Genomic DNA, 20,044 nt, shown 5'->3' on the forward strand with positions numbered 1-20,044 from the left:
TGGTCTAGTCAACAGATTTGTTGCTGTAGTTGGAATAGTTGTCCTGTTAAGGCAAAGCTTTATCTGTCTGTCCTCATATTTGACTCTAGGATACTTTGGTATATAGAGGAGTTCATGATTGATGGTATCCAGGTCCTGTGGCTGTAAAACAAACCGAAATCTTCATGCCTCCACCACCCTGCTGACAGCTGGTATGTGCTGTTTGTGCTGACGTGCTGTATTTGACCAGACATGTCCACTTTTGTCTCATCTGTCCAAAAGATACTGTTCCAGAAGTCTTGTGGTTTGTTCAGATTCAGCTTTGCAAATCTAAGCTGTGCAGCTGTGCTCTTCTTAGCGAAAAGCCTTTCTACTCGTAATGCTCCCAAAAAAGCCACACTCGTTCAGTCTTTTTCTGTTCATACTGTCATCAACTGTTCACTTGTGCCAATAACGAAGGACTGTAAAAAAGCATAAGAGCTACATCTCAGACTCTACAGGCTTCAGTTAGCATCCCAAATATCAAACATTTATCTTCTTAAGCACTAATTTCCTGCAGTTCTTTTGTTAATTAGTCGTCCAATGGTAGAGGTATGAAGATGCAGGTTCATGAAGTTTAATCTGGATAAATTTACTGGAGCTCTCAGCCACAATGGCTACACGGAAATATCCAATAAGTGCTACAGCTGCAGCGAATTGAGGCCCTTGCTTTAGTGTTGTTGACATCAATCATTTATTTTACACATCGGGTTGTGTAAGAGGTCTCATGTGCAGATCATAAATCACTTTCTGACAGGATGTGAACAATCAATGAATGTTGCCATGACTCTGCCTCCCACTAACCATACAAAGAGCATGTTAAACCCTCAGCTTCTCTTCCCAGATTTGTTATTATTTGTTACAGTAAACTGTTGCCTCCATTAAAAATGTATTATGCTGATTCATAGTTGATGAGCTGGCTAGTTTCCATGAGACTAATCATATTTATTGTCGGTACAATCGCCCTCATTGAGCACATGAAGCTTTTATCTCTATAAACACTTACTGGCCTGCTTGTATTGGATTTCAATTCACTTTGCAGATAATGTCAAAGGTTGAAAAGAAATTCAAATATCCAGGAGCCCATACTGCACAACCTTTAGCTTTTCAGTTTTGCTTTTTTATCAAGCAATTAATCACAAATATATATTTTTACTTATAAAGATAAAAAAATGAATTAGTAATGGAGAAAAAGGTCAGTGTCATTTATATTCATATACACACACTTAGAGGCCACTAACACAAAGCTCTAACCAGTGACTAAACCAACTCCATGGGTTTAGGCATGTGGGCTTGATCATGACGATCTGCTGAGGTTCAAGCTGAGCATCAGAATGAGGAAGATTTAAGTGCCTTTGAATGTGGCATGGTTGTTGACCTGAGTGTTTCAGAAACTGCTGATCTGCTGAGATTTCCCCATACAACCACACAGAATGGTCAGACTGAAAATAGACACGTTACAGTTTCTGCTGCAACATTCAGACGAAATGCAAATTTTTGTCTGAAGATAGATAGATAGAATTTTTCTTTCTTTCTTGTTTTTGATTCATTAAAAAAAACAGTCTGCAGAGGGTTTCATCTTTTCAAGCAGTCCTATCTTCCTCTATGCCATCTGGAGATCTCCGAGCTCCTGTATGTATGAAATACATGTAGAGCGACCTGCTCCCACGCTCGTGCAACACCAAGCAACACCAAACCGGTTGGCAGCATTCATGACGTCCACAAGGACAACAGCAATGATCTTAAACTCTTTAACCTCGTATTAGGCTCAGCTGAGTCAGTGCTGTCAGTCAGTGTCGAATGTGCCCCTAAGTAAACTGCATTCAGGCCAAGCAATCATTACTGTTTTGGGCTGGCACTATTTCTGTTAGCAGCAGAATTTGATGCCATGGAATAAGAAAACATTGCTATTTTAAACATCTGAGATGTCTTTATACTTTACCTGCAGTCCTTGTCTCAGACAATTATACCTAAGTACGTGGATATTTAACTAACAAGCTCTTGGAAGAAGTTTAAGAAGCCTGCAAAGAAGCAGCAGACTTTGGAGAACACATACATAAACCAAATTAATCTGTATTTAATACTAACACTGTTCCCCTGCAGTTCTAATTGCTACATTTATCGTCATTATTTATTCCTACTTTCAGTTCTCACCAACCACACAATTCCCAATTTGTGCATCTATCATTAGTTTGTTTTATTTTCCTCCAATTAAGAATATAGTTAAATTCATACTGTGCTGATTTTCAGTAAATAATGAAATGCTACTAATCACAGTGGGACATCTTTAATTAGAGCAGCGGCGCAGGAGGCGAGGATGCCGAGGTTAATCAAGACAAACGCCTGATTTAGGGTTAGCCATTGCATGAAAAAGTACTTCAGCACTTTGTTGCCTAAAGTGCACCTTTGCCGAAGAAATGCCAAGACAGTTGTAACATTTGTAGGTTTACCTCCCACCTTTCCTGGCTGAAAGCAGCATTATGCATCAAAATCTATGTAGTGACTACATGGTCTTCTTAGCTCCTTATAATTTAACTCCATTTTGATTTTTAATTTTAATTTTAACTTTATTTTATTTTATTTTATTTTATTTTATTTTATTTTACTGCATTACATTTTGGGGCATGAGTTTATCTTTTTTAAACAGATTTTTGTATCACTTTCGACAGTTTGTAGTTATTTGTTGTCACAAAAAAAATGACCAAAAAAAAATTCATTGGGTTCTTTTGGAATTCTGAGATTAAAGTCAGAATTCTGAAATTTTTTTTCCCCATATTTCATTTCTAATTCTGATTTCTTCTCAGATTAAAGTCAGAAACCTGAGAAAAAACATTAGGACTTTGATTTTTTTTTCATAATTCTTAGTGTAATCTCATAATTTTGAGATTAATCTCACAATTAATCTCAAAAATTAACCTGAGATTAGTCAGAATTATGATTTTTTTTTCATATTTCTGTCTTTAATCTCAGAAGTCTGTTTTTTTCCTTAGAATTTTTTAGATTCATCTAAAAATTCTTTTTAGATGAATCTAAAAATTCTCACTTTAATTTCATTATTCTGATCTTCCTCCATAGAATTCTGAGATTATGATAATTATGAAGACAATCTCCTAATTCTGAGGTTAGAGTGGGAATTCGGAAAAAAAAGTCAGAATCCCAACTCCTTCTTCTTCCTGTGGCTGTTTGCGTCTCTGTGTGATTATTTTTGTAGGAGGTTTTTTTGTTGTTACCTTTTGTCTTATTGCACTTTTTTGCATCACTTTATGTAATTTTGCAATAGTCTGCACTGAGTAGTTATTTTTTTCTGTCTCATATTTTTTCCTAATTGCACTTTCTCTTCTCTTCAGCGGTATTAAAGAAAACACAGCTGCATGCGATCATCATTGATGCCAAATCAAGGAAAGCCTCAGATGCTTGGAACTTTGTTCTTAAAGCAGAGTTTCTTCACTGCAAACAGTTTCAAATCTTCAATTCCTTCACAAACGAGTCTTCCGTCACACAGAACCCATTTTTGTGCATTTTCTGTGTGTCAGCAGATCAGTTAGACAGCAAGTTATTTCCAAAATGCTGTTTTAATGGGACTGTGGATTCCCCGCTGTGCTTGTTCCCGCTATGTTTGTTTCCACTCAAGTTGAATCAGATTTAATTTTCACACCTGTAAAGTACAAGGCACGGTAGAGACAAAAAAGTGCTTGCATCCTGTGCTTGGTAAATATGAAGATGTAAACTCTGAAAGGTTATATGGGTGCGGTGTAGAAAGCCATCCGAGGGATAAGTGGACTAATAAAAGAGGACATTAATGCGAACAAGGGAGAGCGTTTAGTGCTCTATCTCCTCTTCCTGAGTTTATTAGTACCTACGGGTCCTGTGTCTGGTTTCAAATGCACTGTTTAAATTATACAGTACAACAGTCTGTATCAATATTACTCCTGCAGTGGTTAAGTCATATAAAGTGGACGTATTATGCTTTTCCTTATTTTCAGTTAGATATATACGTTTACCAGCAGTTTATCTCCATTTAAAAATGTCTAAAGATTCAAATAACAAGGCCAGCAGGAGTTAAAGAAGTGAGCCTAAAGCTCTTCTTCAGACAGTTTTTTTCTATTCGCAGCTCTTGATGATGTCAGTATGAGCGGACATCCCTAATAGGCTACCTCAGGCCTTTTTTTGCACTTTGAAAAGAAAATGATCCTCCAGACTGTCTCTAAACTGATCGTGTCTCTTACCACATGACTCCTGCATGTGGGGAAATCCGAAGCTTGGCAGATGTGTTGCTTCTGTTATTTGAAGGCAGATCAAGCAAACGGTCCAAGATTTTTATTCACTCACAGTTTTTCTATATATTATTCTGCAAATTAAGCCGACTTCAGCGAGCTCTTGGCTTAAACTCCATGCACAACTTGCTGCCATTTAAGCCAACACAGTCTTTTTTAAAAAAACAAATACAGACCATGGTGCCATCTGTTTATATGAACAAAGGTTTATAACTATAATTTGTACTAATATTTTTTTCTGTGCTACTCCTCTGTTTATTTACATAGATAACAACCATTCAATTAGTTAAATTAGTATTTATTACACACATGTAACGTGTAGAAGTGTTTACTGATCATCATTATAGTCACATTCACCTTTTGTTTCATGCTTCTTAGAGCCAGAAGTGACCATATGTGCCTCAGAATGTGCAGCAGCAAGCTTGGTTAGCATGCTGCATCTTTAAACTGCATCTTTAAGCTGCATGGGTTTATCGCTCGCCATTGACGCAAACTAATGAAAAAATGAATGAAGAATTTCACTTACCAAAACTTTAGCACCAATTTTCATGACAGGCTCTGCTCAGTGTGTGGCAGAGTCTGTCAAGATGCTGTGTCTTCCCACTGTATATGCATGTTTATGCAAATACACAGAGCAGCCACTAGAGGACCTCAAGGTGCAAGCCCACTTTCAATATATTTGGGTCTTCTGTTCACCACTTTAGCTCACAGGGCCCACCAGCAATGGTGGCATGGCCGCTGCACACTCGTAAAAAGAAGACGACTGTGCTAGTTCCCTGTATGGAGGGCCACAAGTGCCAAAATGAACTGACTAAATAATGAATTAAATGTTAATTAATTAAAACTGAAATTAATTGAAAATGTGTAATTAATTATTTGAAAATAGAAATAAATATTTTATTCAATGTTTTAAACCAAATCAATATATATTTTAATTACTTATTTACTTATTTAATGAATTATTTCTTGACATATTCGTTCATTTTGCTACTCATGGCCTTCCATACCCCTAGCGTAAAAATATCTACAAACAGTAGTGCTGTGCATACTACAAATTTTGGTATCAATCTGATACCAAATAAAGTGAACGCAGTGAACGCCAGGACCGCCAGGACCGCCAGGACCGCCACCTACAACACGAGTCTCACCACTGGCGATATGCGTGCCTACAAAGCGGCCTCATACGGCGTGCTGCACGTGGTGAGAGATGCCAAACGCCGGTACCGGGAGCATGTGGAGTCTCGGTTCCACCAGGGCGACACACGGAGTATGTGGCACAGACTACGCACCATTACGGACTACAAAGCCAGGGACACTGCGCCGATCAACACAGACTCTGCATTCACCAACGAGCTGAACTAGTTCTACGCCAGTTTCGAGGTTAGCCAGGCGGCTAATGCTATCTACCGCATGACTACCGAGGACAGTGACATCATCAGCGAGGGACCGGTGATCAGCATCGTGGAGCATGACGTCCGAGCGGCATTGAGGAGAGTGAACACAAGGAAAGCGGCGGGGCCAGACGGCATCACCGGCCGTCTGCTGCGCTGCTGTGCTGACCAGCTAGCAGGTGTGTTCACTTACATCTTCAACGAGTCCCTGGCGAAGTCTGTGGTCCCCACATGCTTCAAAAGATCCACCATCATCCCTGTGCCCAAGAACAGCAAACCCTCATCCCTGAACGATTACCGGCCAGTTGCACTGACCTCGCTATTGATGAAGGTGTTCGAGAGACTGCTGAAGAACATCATCTCGTCCTCCATCCCAGACACCACAGATCCGACCCAACAGATCCACAGAGGACGCCATCGTCCACGTCCTGCACACCACCCTCAGCCACGTGGACAAGAAATAGGCTAACTATGTGAGAATGCTGTTTGTTGATTACAGTTCAGCGTTTAACACAATAGTGCCCAGCAGACTGTTCACAAAGCTGAGGGATCTGGGTCTCAACAGCCGTCTGTGTGCTTGGGTGTTGGACTTCCTCGCTGGCAGAACTCAGGTGGTGAGGGTGGGTAGATGCGTCTCTAACAGCATCACCATCAACACAGGAGCACCACAGGGATGTGTCCTCTCGCCACTGCTCTACTCCTTCTACACTTCAGACTGTTTTTGTGTCCTGTAATGATTGTACCATATTGCACCACTAGAGGGTGGTGTCGCGAAATAAGAGAAAAGTGGAGTCGGTAAAATTTTAGAGTTAGAATATAGTTAAGATGGCTAACTGATAACTTGATGTGTTTACTAATGTGATCTGTTACCTCTACGATGTAAAGTCTGTGCTGAATTCATTAAAGAGCACTGTTCCTTGATGAGGACTGGTTTATTACCGGCCGCTGCTACATTTTGGCGACGAGTAACCCTGCGTGTTTTTTCTGCTTAGTTTTTTGCTGAGTCATCATGGCTGCAAACGTCCATCCACCGCCCATGCTTTTGCCTTACCCTGGAGATCCTGCTTTGCCCTTCAACATGTGGATGCGTATGTTCAACAATTATTTGCTTGTGATCACTGCAACAGGGAATGAAGCACGAAGAAGAGCTACTTTACTTCACTGCTTAGGAACAGAGGGACAAAGGATTTTCTACTCACTGCCAAATACAGGTGATACCTTCGCCTCTGCTGTTACTGCCCTAGAACAACACTTTTCACCCAAGGTAAATGTTGTTGTGGAAAGACATGCTTTCAGAAAGCGAACACAAGCTTCACATGAGACTGTTAACTTGTAAACTGTGTCATAAACAGTGTTGGTCAAGTTACTGGAAAAAAGTAATCAGTAACTAATTACTGATTACTTCCCCCCAAAAGTAATCCCGTTACTTTACTGATTACTTATTTTCAAGAGTAATTAATTACTTAATTACTTAGTTACTTAGTTACTTTTTAAAAACACAATTCACAACCTGAATAGGTGATAAAGCGATAGATCTTTCAGCCCAATTCTACTTTTTCTACATAATCCATCATAAAAAATGTAATCAAATGGAAAAGTCCCTTTTTAAAACTTGTTTATTATTATAAAATTTTATATTTTATTTTTATATTTTATTTTATTATTATATGCAACATTCTCTGACTGGAAGAAATTTGTTTAATATTTAAACCTATTTTCTGCACATTCCAGCACATTATTTTTTTTGTGTGTGTGTTTACACTCACTCTTTCAAATAGATGCAAGTAAAACACAGCAGAAAATAAATAAAGTCAAAGACTAGCGGTCCTTTTGCTCTATTTTCACCTTTAAAGCAGGAGTGGGGTAGGCGGAGGTTTGCCCTTGTGCAGGTGTGCCGCAGGGGTCAGTGGAAGAATCCGCGAGTTTCTCTGTGAATTTCTCATTACGTGGTAGCGCACTCGGTGTTTGCTTGGAAGTTTAGGGGGTTTTTTTCGCTGTAAAAAGAAGTTTTCTTCCCACCACAACGGACACTAATGTTTTTGTCACTTTTTATGGAATCAAACTCAAAATAAGGTCAGTACTTCCACGCTTTAAATGCTGCACGCTCACACTCTCTCCGCACTCGATATATTATCCATTGTTGATCTGCACACAGCTGTTGCCACGAACGTCGCACTCGCTTACGTCACTGTCATGAGTACAGTTTTATGTGTCCAATTTTATGACCAGAGATGGGCAGTAAAACTGGACATTTTGCTCGTGTCTGCTGCTCATCCAAGACAAGAGATGTACGGGAAGTCCATTTACCAAAACTCAGTCCTTTACTTAACAGATCCTTCTCATGCATCAAAAGGATTGCAATGCAGCATAAATGTGAGCACACCTACCTCATCAGCTAAGGACATTGAACTGATTGTGGACACAGGTTCTGCAGTTTCTATCTTGCCTAACCACATCTAAGAAGAGCACTTCAGTGATACGCCACTAAAACCACCTGACCTTCAACTGGTTACATACACAAAGAAAACAATCCCTGTGTCTGCAAGCTGCCTGCAAGTCACAGTGAGCAGAGGAAATGCATCCACCTCAGCTGTGTTCTTTGTTGTAAAAAAAAGGAACCCCTCTTCTTGGAAGAGATCTGATGGAAGCGCTGAATGTCAGCCATAACCTCATGCCTGGACTGGACTGGTTTATTACCGGCCGCTGCTACAATAGAACCCTCCTCTATACTTTTCCCCCAGTGGTCCTCATTTCTCCAACTCTGGCCAGAGTGAGAGAGAGAGGTCACTATATGATCCTGATAGCCCCGCACTGACCAGGGAAGCACTGGCTGGGGAGATTTTGCAGCTGCTGTACAGCCCACCTTGGCCGTTACCACTACAGTGGGGCAAAAAAGTATTTAGTCAGCCACCGATTGTGCAAGTTCCCCCACTTAAAATGATGACAGAGGTCAGTAATTTGCACCAGAGGTACACTTCAACTGTGAGAGACAGAATGTGAAAAAAAAAATCCATGAATTCACATGGTAGGATTTGTAAAGAATTTATTCGTAAATCAGGGTGGAAAATAAGTATTTGGTCAATAACAAAAATACAACTCAATACTTTGTAACATAACCTTTGTTGGCAATAACAGAGGTCAAACGTTTACTATAGGTCTTTACCAGGTTTGCACACACAGTAGCTGGTATTTTGGCCCATTCCTCCATGCAGATCTTCTCAAGAGCAGTGATGTTTTGGGGCTGTCGCCGAGCAACACGGACTTTCAACTCCCGCCACAGATTTTCTATGGGGTTGAGGTCTGGAGACTGGCTAGGCCACTCCAGGACTTTCAAATGCTTCTTACGGAGCCACTCCTTTGTTGCCCGGGCGGTGTGTTTTGGATCATTGTCATGTTGGAAGACCCAGCCTTGTTTCATCTTCAAAGTTCTCACTGATGGAAGGAGGTTTTGGCTCAAAATCTCACGATACTTGGCCCCATTCATTCTGTCCTTAACACGGATCAGTCGTCCTGTCCCCTTGGCAGAAAAACAGCCCCATAGCATGATGTTTCCACCCCCATGCTTCACAGTAGGTATGGTGTTCTTGGGATGCAACTCAGTATTCTTCTTCCTCCAAACACGACGAGTTGAGTTTATACCAAAAAGTTCTACTTTGGTTTCATCTGACCACATGACATTCTCCCAATCCTCTGCTGTATCATCCATGTGCTCTCTGGCAAACTTCAGACGGGCCTGGACATGCACTGGCTTCAGCAGCGGAACACGTCTGGCACTGCGGGATTTGATTCCCTGCCGTTGTAGTGTGTTACTGATGGTGACCTTTGTTACTTTGGTCCCAGCTCTCTGCAGGTCATTCACCAGGTCCCCCCGTGTGGTTCTGGGATCTTTGCTCACCGTTCTCATGATCATTTTGACCCCACGGGATGAGATCTTGCGTGGAGCCCCAGATCGAGGGAGATTATCAGTGGTCTTGTATGTCTTCCATTTTCTGATGATTGCTCCCACAGTTGATTTTTTCACACCAAGCTGCTTGCCTATTGTAGATTCACTCTTCCCAGTCTGGTGCAGGTCTACAATTCTTTTCCTGGTGTCCTTCGAAAGCTCTTTGGTCTTGGCCATGGCGGAGTTTGGAGTCTGACTGGTTGAGGCTGTGGACAGGTGTCTTTTATACAGATGATGAGGTCAAACAGGTGCCATTCATACAGGTAACGAGTGGGGGACAGAAAAGCTTCTTACAGAAGACGTTACAGGTCTGTGAGAGCCAGGGATTTTCCTTGTTTGAGGTGACCAAATACTTATTTTCCACCCTGATTTACGAATAAATTCTTTACAAATCCTACCATGTGAATTCATGGATTTTTTTTTCACATTCTGTCTCTCACAGTTGAAGTGTACCTCTGGTGCAAATTACTGACCTCTGTCATCATTTTAAGTGGGGGAACTTGCACAATCGGTGGCTGACTAAATACTTTTTTGCCCCACTGTATGCAGAGACCTCCTGTCTCAAGCACGGGGGGAAATATTCCACCCCCACCCAGAGAGGCTAGCTCTATGGGCTTGGCCCGTGAGTGATTTAACCTGAACACAGTGGGGCTCCCTCATAGTGTTATCAACACTATTCAGTGTTCTAGAGTATCATCTACTAGGATGCTATATGAACACAGGCCATCCCTTTTCAGTGCTCTGTGGCAGTGATTCTGTCATTTCTTCAGGCCCTGATTGATATTTGGCAGCAATTTCAGCTTGCCATATTGGATTTGAGGGGAGGACTGTTGGCCAGCATCCCTTAATATGCCGTTTCATGAAGGGTGCATGGCGTAAATTGCCTACATCTAAGCCACTGGCTCCATCTTGGGACCTTCCCACAATATTAGCTGCACTCTCCTGTTGCCCGTTTGAACCCCTGGAACAGGTTGAGTTAAAATTTCTGTCCTTGAAGACAGCTCTATTAATTGCTTTAGCTTCAGCTAAGCGTGTAGGAGAGATCCACACTCTGTCAGTGCATCAGTCATGCGATAGTATGTTAACACTATTGGAAGTAAAAATAACTTGAACTTTGAAAACACAACTTTATTTTTTATTGTTTATTTTTTTTGATCTGACTTGTATTATGAGTATGAGTCTGTGGTCTGGGAGAGAGTCCTGTGTCTGTCTCTGTCTGCAAAATATAGTATATAATGCCCAATGTTGGGCAATTAATTATATAGTTACTTCTTCAAAAAAGTAACTGAGTTTTGCAAACAACAAAGTGTTTTGCAGCTGTTTACCTAAAAATGCAGCCAAGGTGGGTTTTTTAAATAAACATTTCAAACTATTTACAGAACAATCAGCTGTTCTGCATCAAATTTGATGCCACACAAATTATTTGTCACAGGCTTTTGAGCATTTTGAGCATTTTCCTTATAAAACGCCATTTTCACCATTTCTTCCTGCAGTAAATATACACAATGATAGTATTCAGGAAAAAAACAAATATTGCATTTATTTTTTAACATAACTCTGGTTTTACGTGGCCTATCAACACAATTTAAAAACTGTTATAAAGGCCACACGTTTTCTGTCAATTGTTCCGTCTGTCCTGCTCACTTCTCCAATGGTTGTCCACGTTGTCATTAACGTGGCTTCCCTCCTCATCAGCCACGCTAAAACACCGGTGTCGGCACATAAGGACGCTGTCATAGCCTGTCAACAACGTTGATTAGCTGCGTATATACGAATGTGAATCGCATTATTGGCTGGACTATGGGATAATCCCATAACTAATCGCAGCAGCCTGTCACTTACTGACTCACACTGCAAAACAGAATTGTTAACGTATTTATTTTAATTTCAGGTTAAAATAAATTTTCAGGTTAAAATAAATTTTTGTGCGTAACACAGATTTTCTGTGCGCAGAGACTGTGCCAGCAGTGTGCAGTTGCGCACGTGCGCAGCTTAGAGGGAACATTGCAGTGGGGTTAGGTTAAGTGGTGATGCTAAATTGCCCATAGGTGTGAATGTGAGTGTGAATTATTGACTGTGTCTCTGTGTTAGTCCTGCGCCAGATTGGCAACCTGTCATTGCGAAAGAGAATGCATGGATGGATGGTGGGATACATGCTGGACTTTGAGGATAGAAACAAAGTATTGATCCAGGTGTGGTAGTAATGATCTAATACTGAAACTATAGATCAGTGGTTTTCAAACTTTTCACAATGAGTACCACCTCATAAAATATATGGCTCTTGAAGTTCCACCCTTATGACTGACATTAAAGTAAATGGCCTGTATTTGTATAGTGCTTTACTTAGACCCTATGGACCCCAAAGGGCTTTACACTACATTCAGTCATCCACCCATTCACACACACATTCACATACTGGTAATGGCAAGCTACATTGTAGCCACAGCTGCCCTGGGGTGCACTGACAGAGGTGAGGCTGCCAGACACTGGCGCCATCGGGCCCTCTGACCAAGTGTCTTGCCCAAGGACAGAACGACTGAGACTGTCGGAGCCGGGGCTTGAACCAGAAACCTTCCGATTACAAGATGAACTGCCAGCTCTTGAGCCACGACTTAATGTGTTGTGTTTCCTTATCCACAGGTTTCTGTAAGAGCGTACGTAGGCTGCCATGACAGACCACTACTTCTGCAGTCCGGTTTTATACTTCTGGTTACTCAAAGCGAGAGCCAGCATTCAGTCGTTGCTAATAACAAAATCACTGTACTTTGTGCTGTAACTGTTTATGGCTTTATCTGTTCGAGGATGAACTCGGGTTCAACGTGTGCTGTTGTTGCCACAATAATTCAAGAAAACTGAAAAACACGTTAGAAACATTTTGTCTTCAGCATCAACAACTTTGAAAGGCCTGTCTGTGCCCACCACCCTACGCACTACACTCTGTGCCACTGAAGGAGGATTGGAAACTAGCATGGCTGGCAGCTTAAACCGCTTAAGCCCCACGCCCCCGGTACCAGGGGCAAAAAGGAGGAGATCACGTTATAACATGGGGTCAGAAATATAAGTCCCGACAGTGGCAGTCCAAGCCTGTTTGGCACCCTGTGCAAACACTCCCTCTGGCTAATGACTAATTACTATTGTGCTGAACACAGTCCAAAAGATTCAGTAAGCTGCATCAGTGTCTACTGTTTACTATCATAGCCAAGTGGCTTACAAACGTAAACAGAAGTTTTCACTATCCCTACTAATTGATGTTATCTTGTTGTATCTCTGTTGTGGTCAGTGCTATCTTCTATGCTGTTGCATGCTGGGGCAGCAGGTTGAGGGTCACAGATGCCAACAGACTAAATAAACTGATCCACAAGGCCAGTAATGTGTTGGGGATGGAGCTGGACTCCGTTAAGGTGGTGTCTGAGAGGCAGATGTTTTCCAAGATAAGGACAATCATGGATAATACCTCCCACCCACTCCATGACGTCCTGGCAAGTCACAGGAGCACATTTAGTGAGAGACTGAGATTACCAAAAAGCACCACTGAACGACACAGGAAATCATTCCTGCCCATGGCCATCTCCCTGTACAACTCCTCCATCTAATTATTATGTATAAGGTAAGCAGATGTGTCGTGACAGGACACATCTGCTTACCTGCATCTTTTGCTTGTTTCTCCTCTCCTTTTCTCTTTTTTCTAAACTGAGCACCTGATGGCTTTAAACTTTTCTGGTCTATCTCCATTGGTTTTAATTTTGCACTCCAGTATGAACACCCATCCCCCAACCCGAGGATCACCACAACATAACCTAATAGACCTACACCTTAGTTCACAGATTCACTTTGTCCAATGCTGGTCACACTGGGAGGAGACTTACGGACTGGCGAGGAGAAGCTGTCAGAGCTGGCTGAAGTAGTCCTCTGGTGATTGCCTCAGATAAGACACAGGTGGTTTGGAGGCGGCCCAGCCCGAGGGTGTGGCCACCGCAGCCTCCCACGGCTCCCTGGATGCCGAGCCACGGGCCGTGACACTCTCAGGCACCTTCCCCCAAAAGCAATCAGAGAGGAGTATGCTTTGGGCATTGTGATGCTGTTCCCCTCACTCAAAGATCCATATGCAGACAAAGGCTATGTAATAGTCAACACAAAATTGTTTAATGCTGGACATAAAAATTATCTGATATTTTGTTATGAGCTAAATCTGACAAATTATTTTGTATTTTCACTTATCCAGGAGCACTTCTTTGATGCAGCAAGTGGTACAGGATACATTTCTTTCAGTTTCTGAAAACTGTCCAAAGAAAGATTCATTGTGGATCTCCAACACAACCTAATAGGTTGACAGACAGTTCTTCAGGTGGTCCAAATCTCCAAAGGACTGAATGTTATACACCAGCTTGATGGTGATGCTTTGCTTTCTTTTTTTTTAATGTTTGGAATTTGGAGCTAGCAGTTGTTTCAAATACAATTTTCTTTCTTAAAGGTGGAGCAAAACTTCACTCACTGTTCGATGATGACACATCCTCCAGGTTGCTTCAGAAATTTTGTGTCTTTTCATCTTCAGCCTTTGAACAAGAAATGGCATTGCTGTTGTTGTTGTTGTTGCTACATCTCCTTCCAACACCACCAGGAGGACAAAGGTCTCCAAACATCAGCGCGAGTGATGCAAGTCAGAGACTTGTAGTCTTTCATAAGGTAATTATATCGTGAAATTGCAATAATATCAAAGTCTTTGAGCAATCTCTTCTGCATTTTTTTCTGTATTTAGACATCATTTCTGTGAATAATTATTAGTTTCCTTATATCAACCCCAGTCATGCTAGAGTCTGGAAGAGCATCTCTGCAATCAACAAGGTCGGCAACCATACCTCCTCGCTGTCAGGCAAAAGAAGAGCAAGACTGACACCTTCGCCAGGCGAGCCTCTCACTCGGGGCATTTGATGAACTTTTCAAAGCACATTTTGTGTTTAATTTGTCCCAAGTGAATATAAAGCTGGACCTGTTATTTGCAGTGCAGTGGAAGAAGACACGCCTGTCTTTCGCCAAATAAGTGACTTACTTTTGGTTGAAGATGACATTTTTTTTATGGGTAAACAGGTTGTTTACAGAGTGTTTTGATAACCATCTATATGTATTCAGAGTTGTACATGCTGAGCAGATATGCATAGTGAAAATGTCAGATCTAAAGTTTTATGAATCTTTTGACATGCAAAGGTCATACAATGTTTCAGATGAGACAGTGTACATTGTACCGTCATTCACAAACAATAAATGTCCTTTTGGGGAATATTTATTTTGTGGAATTTAATTCTTTCTCAGAATTTAATTTTAACACTTTTCAGTGTAGAAAGCCTGACATAGGGAGTGAAGCCAACACTAACCAGAAGGTTAAAAATGTTAAAACATGAACTCTGGCCTGGTGTTAAATATTATAACTATTTCAAAAATGTTGATTTAACTCTTAAGAGTGTATAAATAATATATAAACCCTGAAAAAGTGTTGATGATTGTGATTTATGAGGTCACATAAACCTGAAAAAGTGTTGATGATTTATTTATTTAAGTGGTGGTGTGGGGATTGGTGTGTGAAGAAAGAATAGGATAATTATCCTTTCCTTTGTTTTGTGTTTTGTTTTTTTGTTTGTTTTTTGTTTTGTTGTTGTTTTGTTTTTTGTTTGTTTGTTTTTTTAACTATTTATTTATGTAGTTATCCTTAAGTTCTGTTATTGAAGTTTAAAATGAAATAAAAATTGTTGAATAAAACAAAAAGAAAATGATTCTGTTGGAGCTAATTTAACACTGGTCTTTATGGTGTGCATACTCTGTCTCCAACATAGCCCCCTGGCTCCCACAGTGACCTGCTGGGGTAGACGGCCTGGAAACTGGCTCATCTCTCTCATTGACTTCAGGCCAACACGGCTCATCATCTAAGGTCACCTTTTTCTTTGAGGAACACATCACCAGTTAGTTCAACCAAAATGGATGACATAATGAGAATTTGAGTGTCAATCCTAACATTCAGACTCCACATGTTCCTATAACAGCTGTTCACGTGTCACACTCGGCTCTGTATGTACCGTGCAGAAAAACAGCAGCGATTTGGGAGGGCAGGAAACCTCCATCCGGACACCAACGTCCTTGACTTCACATTTTTCTGTGCTGATGTTACCGTTATAGAAAGACACAAACAGTGCAATCACAGTGATGAAATTACAGGAGAAGAAACACAAAGCAATGAATCAGCTTTAAACAGGAACACAGTAAAAGGACCTCATACCTCAGATTTGCCACTTACAAATAAATCCAGTTAAACACAAATAGATGCACAAATTCCTGCACCGTTTGTTTGTCCAGAGCTTATTCTCTGCAGTGGTAAACTCACCTTACAAAAAAGCCATCTGCGCCACCAGGAAGCCTTCTTTGATTTGTTCCTCTGAGCCTCAGCTGGAGGTGAGACTGGTGCAGAAGAGGTGGCTGGAGTGTCAGGGACCACATGTTCATCTGCAAGATCCTTTCGTGCACTCACACTGGAAAGATAACAGAGAAGATCAGTCTGCTGTAATGCACTCAAACTGCCCTCAGTGCCTCAAGAAAGTCAGCTAGACCGACTGCTTGAAGCAGAGGGAACAAATCTACAACTTACACAGTGAAATATGATTCAGCTCAAATATTCAGACAAATATTTACTTTCAAATGAGAAAACTGTGCATGCATGTTAATACGTGTATTTATAAATGTATACATAAACATAATCTTAAACATAGTAAAAATATGACAAAGAGCAAAGATTGTACTTTTTCAGTGGGTCCTCTCCAACACCCACAGTGTCCTCTTTTATTATCTGTTTCAAATAAATCAAACAGCATGCGATTTAATAAGAACTGTGTTGCACAAAAACAGCATTTTTTAAAAAATATTTTTAAAAAAAACATGACAAATCAGGCTGTGCCTTTCTTCTTCTTAGAGTCCAGCAAAATATGTTTGCACTTTTGCTGTTTGAGCAAATAATCCGTATAACTTGTAAAGTTTTTACAAAACACTTCTCCTTCTCTCTGCAATCTCCAACTCCAGTTTGCAAAAGTCTGAAAGAACTTACAGTCCTCAAAATGTGACACCTACAGAATGGAGGGTAGAAGAGGGTAAATGAAAGGGATAGAAAAGAGGAAAGAGATAGAGGAGAGAAAACCCGAACAATCCCCTCTGAGCAAGCACTAGGTGCGACAGTGGATAGGAACAACTCCCTTTAAAGGAAGAAACCTATGACAGAACCAGGCTCTAGAGGGGGCAGTCAACTGTCGGGACTGGTTGGGGGGGTGAGGGTGAAAAAGAGAGAGAGGGGAGGGAGATGGGACAGGTGTTAGGGGTTAAAGGGAAATAGGGGAGGGAGAGGTGTCAGGTGGGAAAGGGAGGGGACAGGAGAGGAGAGGTGAAAATTACGATGGAACAGAGGTGGAGGAAGACGGGGTGACAGCAGCAGCAGAAAAAGTAGAAAAAGAAGAAAAAGCCGGAGTGTCCCTCCTCCAGAAGAAACGGAAGCGTTTTTTCTTCTTTTCCAGGAGCTTTTCCACGAGCACTTTTTTCTCTAGGATGAGCGTTCTTAACTCATCGATTGTTTGTGTATTTTCCTTCTCAAGTTTCCTGCATGTTTTCTCCTCTTCTTCTAATTTGGCTTGTTTTTCTTCCAGCCTTTCTTTCAGTTCTTTACATTTTGCCTCCTGCATTAGCTTTGCCTGGTGCATCTCTGCATAACTCTGTTGTAACTTGTTGTGCGTGTCTTCTAACTGCTGACTTCTCCTCTCGATTTGTTGAAGTGTACACTGCAGGTCTTTGTTTGTTTTCTCTAGTTGCTGCTTTAACATCTGCACTTTAGTGTTTTTGCACTTCAAGTTGTTGGAAACTTCCTCAAGTTCTGTGTTTTTTCTCAGCATGTCATTGAGCTTACTCTGCATCTCTGAGCATTGTTTTTCCAGTGTTTTCTTTTCCCTTTGTTCTTTGTTCAGCAGAACAATAACAATTATATTGACAATTATATGTGTCCAGTATGTTGGCTGATTTTCTTTTACTTTTTGAAAATAAAAGTTGTCCTGATTTTAACACCATTACAAGAAGTGTTGTTAATTATTCTTTTTCACATTTAAGTTTTTTTTATTGATTTTGCAACACATACTTAAACCTATATATATGAGGGAGGAGAAAAAAAAGTGAAAGTCTGAAGTAATGCCACTATCACCACCATGCTATCCATACATGGTAGAAAAATTCAATTTTAAATGGGTACCTAGAGGGATGAAGTATCTCGGGATTAGACTAAACCAAGATATGGAGGACCTACTCAAACTTAATTTTGACCCAGTCCTTCTAAAAATAAAAACAAATATAGAAAAATGGGGCAAATTAAAAATCTCATTGTGGGGAAAAATAAATATTGTAAAAATTATTATAGCTCCCCAATTCAACTATGTAGTAATGATGTTACCAATTGCAATACCGCCTGATTTCTTTAAACAGTATTAAAACTTAATTAAGCAGTTTCTGTGGGATGGGAAAAGGGCAAGAATCAAGCTAAGTAAATTATATGCTCCTAGAGAGAAGGGTGGATTAAGTTTACCTGATCCAAGATTATATTCAGTCTCATTCGAGGTGGCAAAATTGGTTAATTACTGGGGAAAAAATCAAGCAGGACAGGAATGGCAGGAAGTATAGAGTCTGAGATTTATACTCCTTTTGATCCAAAAGGTATGCTGTCTCAAAGCTGCACTTCAACGAACCCAATTTTGCTTCACTCTAGCCAGGTATGGCTCAATATACATCGAATTCTTAAAATATCACCTCATGTGCAGTTTTACTCATCTCTTTGGAACAATCCAGCTATATAGGGAAAAAAATTGTGTTTTGGAAACTGTGGCAGTCTCATGGCATAAATGTTATTAGTGACTTATTTAAAGATGGGGAAATTATGTCCTATAGAGACCTTGTTCAAACATACAAATTGGAAGGGAAGGAAAATTTCTGGAGATATTTGCAAATTAGACACTGTGTGACGTCGAAGTTCAGAAGGGGACATGAAAATCTTGTTCTAAATTTTATAAATATGCCTCAGGAGCACCACACAGCATCATGTTTTTATAGGTTGGTAAATGATAATAGAAGTGGGGAATGTTCGAACATTAAAACTTTGTGGCAGAAAGATTTAAATGCACCAATTTCAAACAAAAAATGGATGGGCATTTTGGCAGAAAATGGGATTCATGTTAAGGAGGCGAGGAGCAAATGCATACAATACAAAATTCTGCATAGATATTATCATACTCCAACAAGATTACACTGTATGAAGCTTGTGCCTGACAATCTCTGTTGGAAATGTAAAATTGGGGCGGGGACTTTCCTACATTGTTTTTGGGAATGTTCCCTTATAGCTCCTTTTGGAAGAAAGTCATCACACTTTTAAAAGGTTGGTCAGGATTAGAAGTGCCCTTAACTCCTGAATTGTGCTTGCTAGGAGACTGTTCTCATATTCCAAGAATTCATAATAATATTTTTACGGTTGTTATGGTTGCACTGGTAACTGCATCGAGCATTATCCTTAGGCACTGGAAGACTACAGTACGTCCTGAACTGAAAGACTGGATCAGAGCAATGGCAGAGACTGCTTCCTATGAGTCCATGCTGAATAAACTTAAAAATGATACAGAAGATAAAGATGAACAGTGGGACTACTTCTGGAGCTATTTGAAGCAAACAGCAAATCATGACCATATTATCATAATTTGAAGGATTATTAACTGTGACCAATTTTATTTGCTTATTTCTGCGTTTCTTCTGTTGGAACCCATTGTTACTTTCTCTTTTCTTTCTTTTAGACTTGTAAGGACAGGGGTGAACACCAGCAGTTATTCTTTTTGAATCATAATCAGGTTACCACAAATTGTTATTCTTAGTACTGCATACTTGCAATGAAGAAGTTGTCCTAACAGTCATCTTAAGTAAACTTCACTCACTTTTTTTTTTTGAGGCAACGAGTTTGCATAGTTTTTTGAGTTCTGGGAACTACTTAGATTTTACAGTGCAGTAGTTTGAACATTTGCAATAACATTTCTGCAAACTGTAACAAACCTCTCCTTTCACACCAGTGTTTTCTACAGTCAATGGTGTGAACAGTTCACGGGCCTCAAAGTGGCCCGCATGCGCAAAAGAAGACATCACACACAACACGGTCTGTTTACAGAAGTAGCTAGTAGGTGTTGTTGCAACAGTCTAGCAATTTCTGCACAGTCTCACAACCTCAGTTTCTGTCCATTGACTCGCTCCGTCTTCATGCTTTCTCGTTTGTCTTCTCTGGCGCTGAGAATTGACGTCTGTCTTGTGTCAGTGACGTAAAAGATGGATTTAGTGCGACATGACCCTTCAAACAGCAGTTGCTTTCTGAAACA

At 40.6% G+C, this 20,044-nt stretch overlaps 1 pseudogene across 1 annotated transcript; it reads left to right on the forward strand.

Moving 5' to 3' along the window:
* The first annotated feature begins 6,692 nt into the window (after positions 1-6,692).
* LOC146491622 (uncharacterized) lies at positions 6,693-16,500 on the forward strand (annotated as a pseudogene). The gene is made up of 6 exons (XR_014872251.1): positions 6,693-6,771; positions 11,718-11,818; positions 12,267-12,272; positions 13,552-13,746; positions 13,849-14,309; positions 14,429-16,500. The product of XR_014872251.1 is annotated as an uncharacterized LOC146491622 (transcript).
* Positions 16,501-20,044: the final 3,544 nt, after the last annotated feature.

Source organism: Neolamprologus multifasciatus, chromosome 23, assembly GCF_963576455.1.
Source record: "Neolamprologus multifasciatus chromosome 23, fNeoMul1.2, whole genome shotgun sequence".
In the NCBI taxonomy this organism is placed as follows: domain Eukaryota; kingdom Metazoa; phylum Chordata; class Actinopteri; order Cichliformes; family Cichlidae; genus Neolamprologus; species Neolamprologus multifasciatus.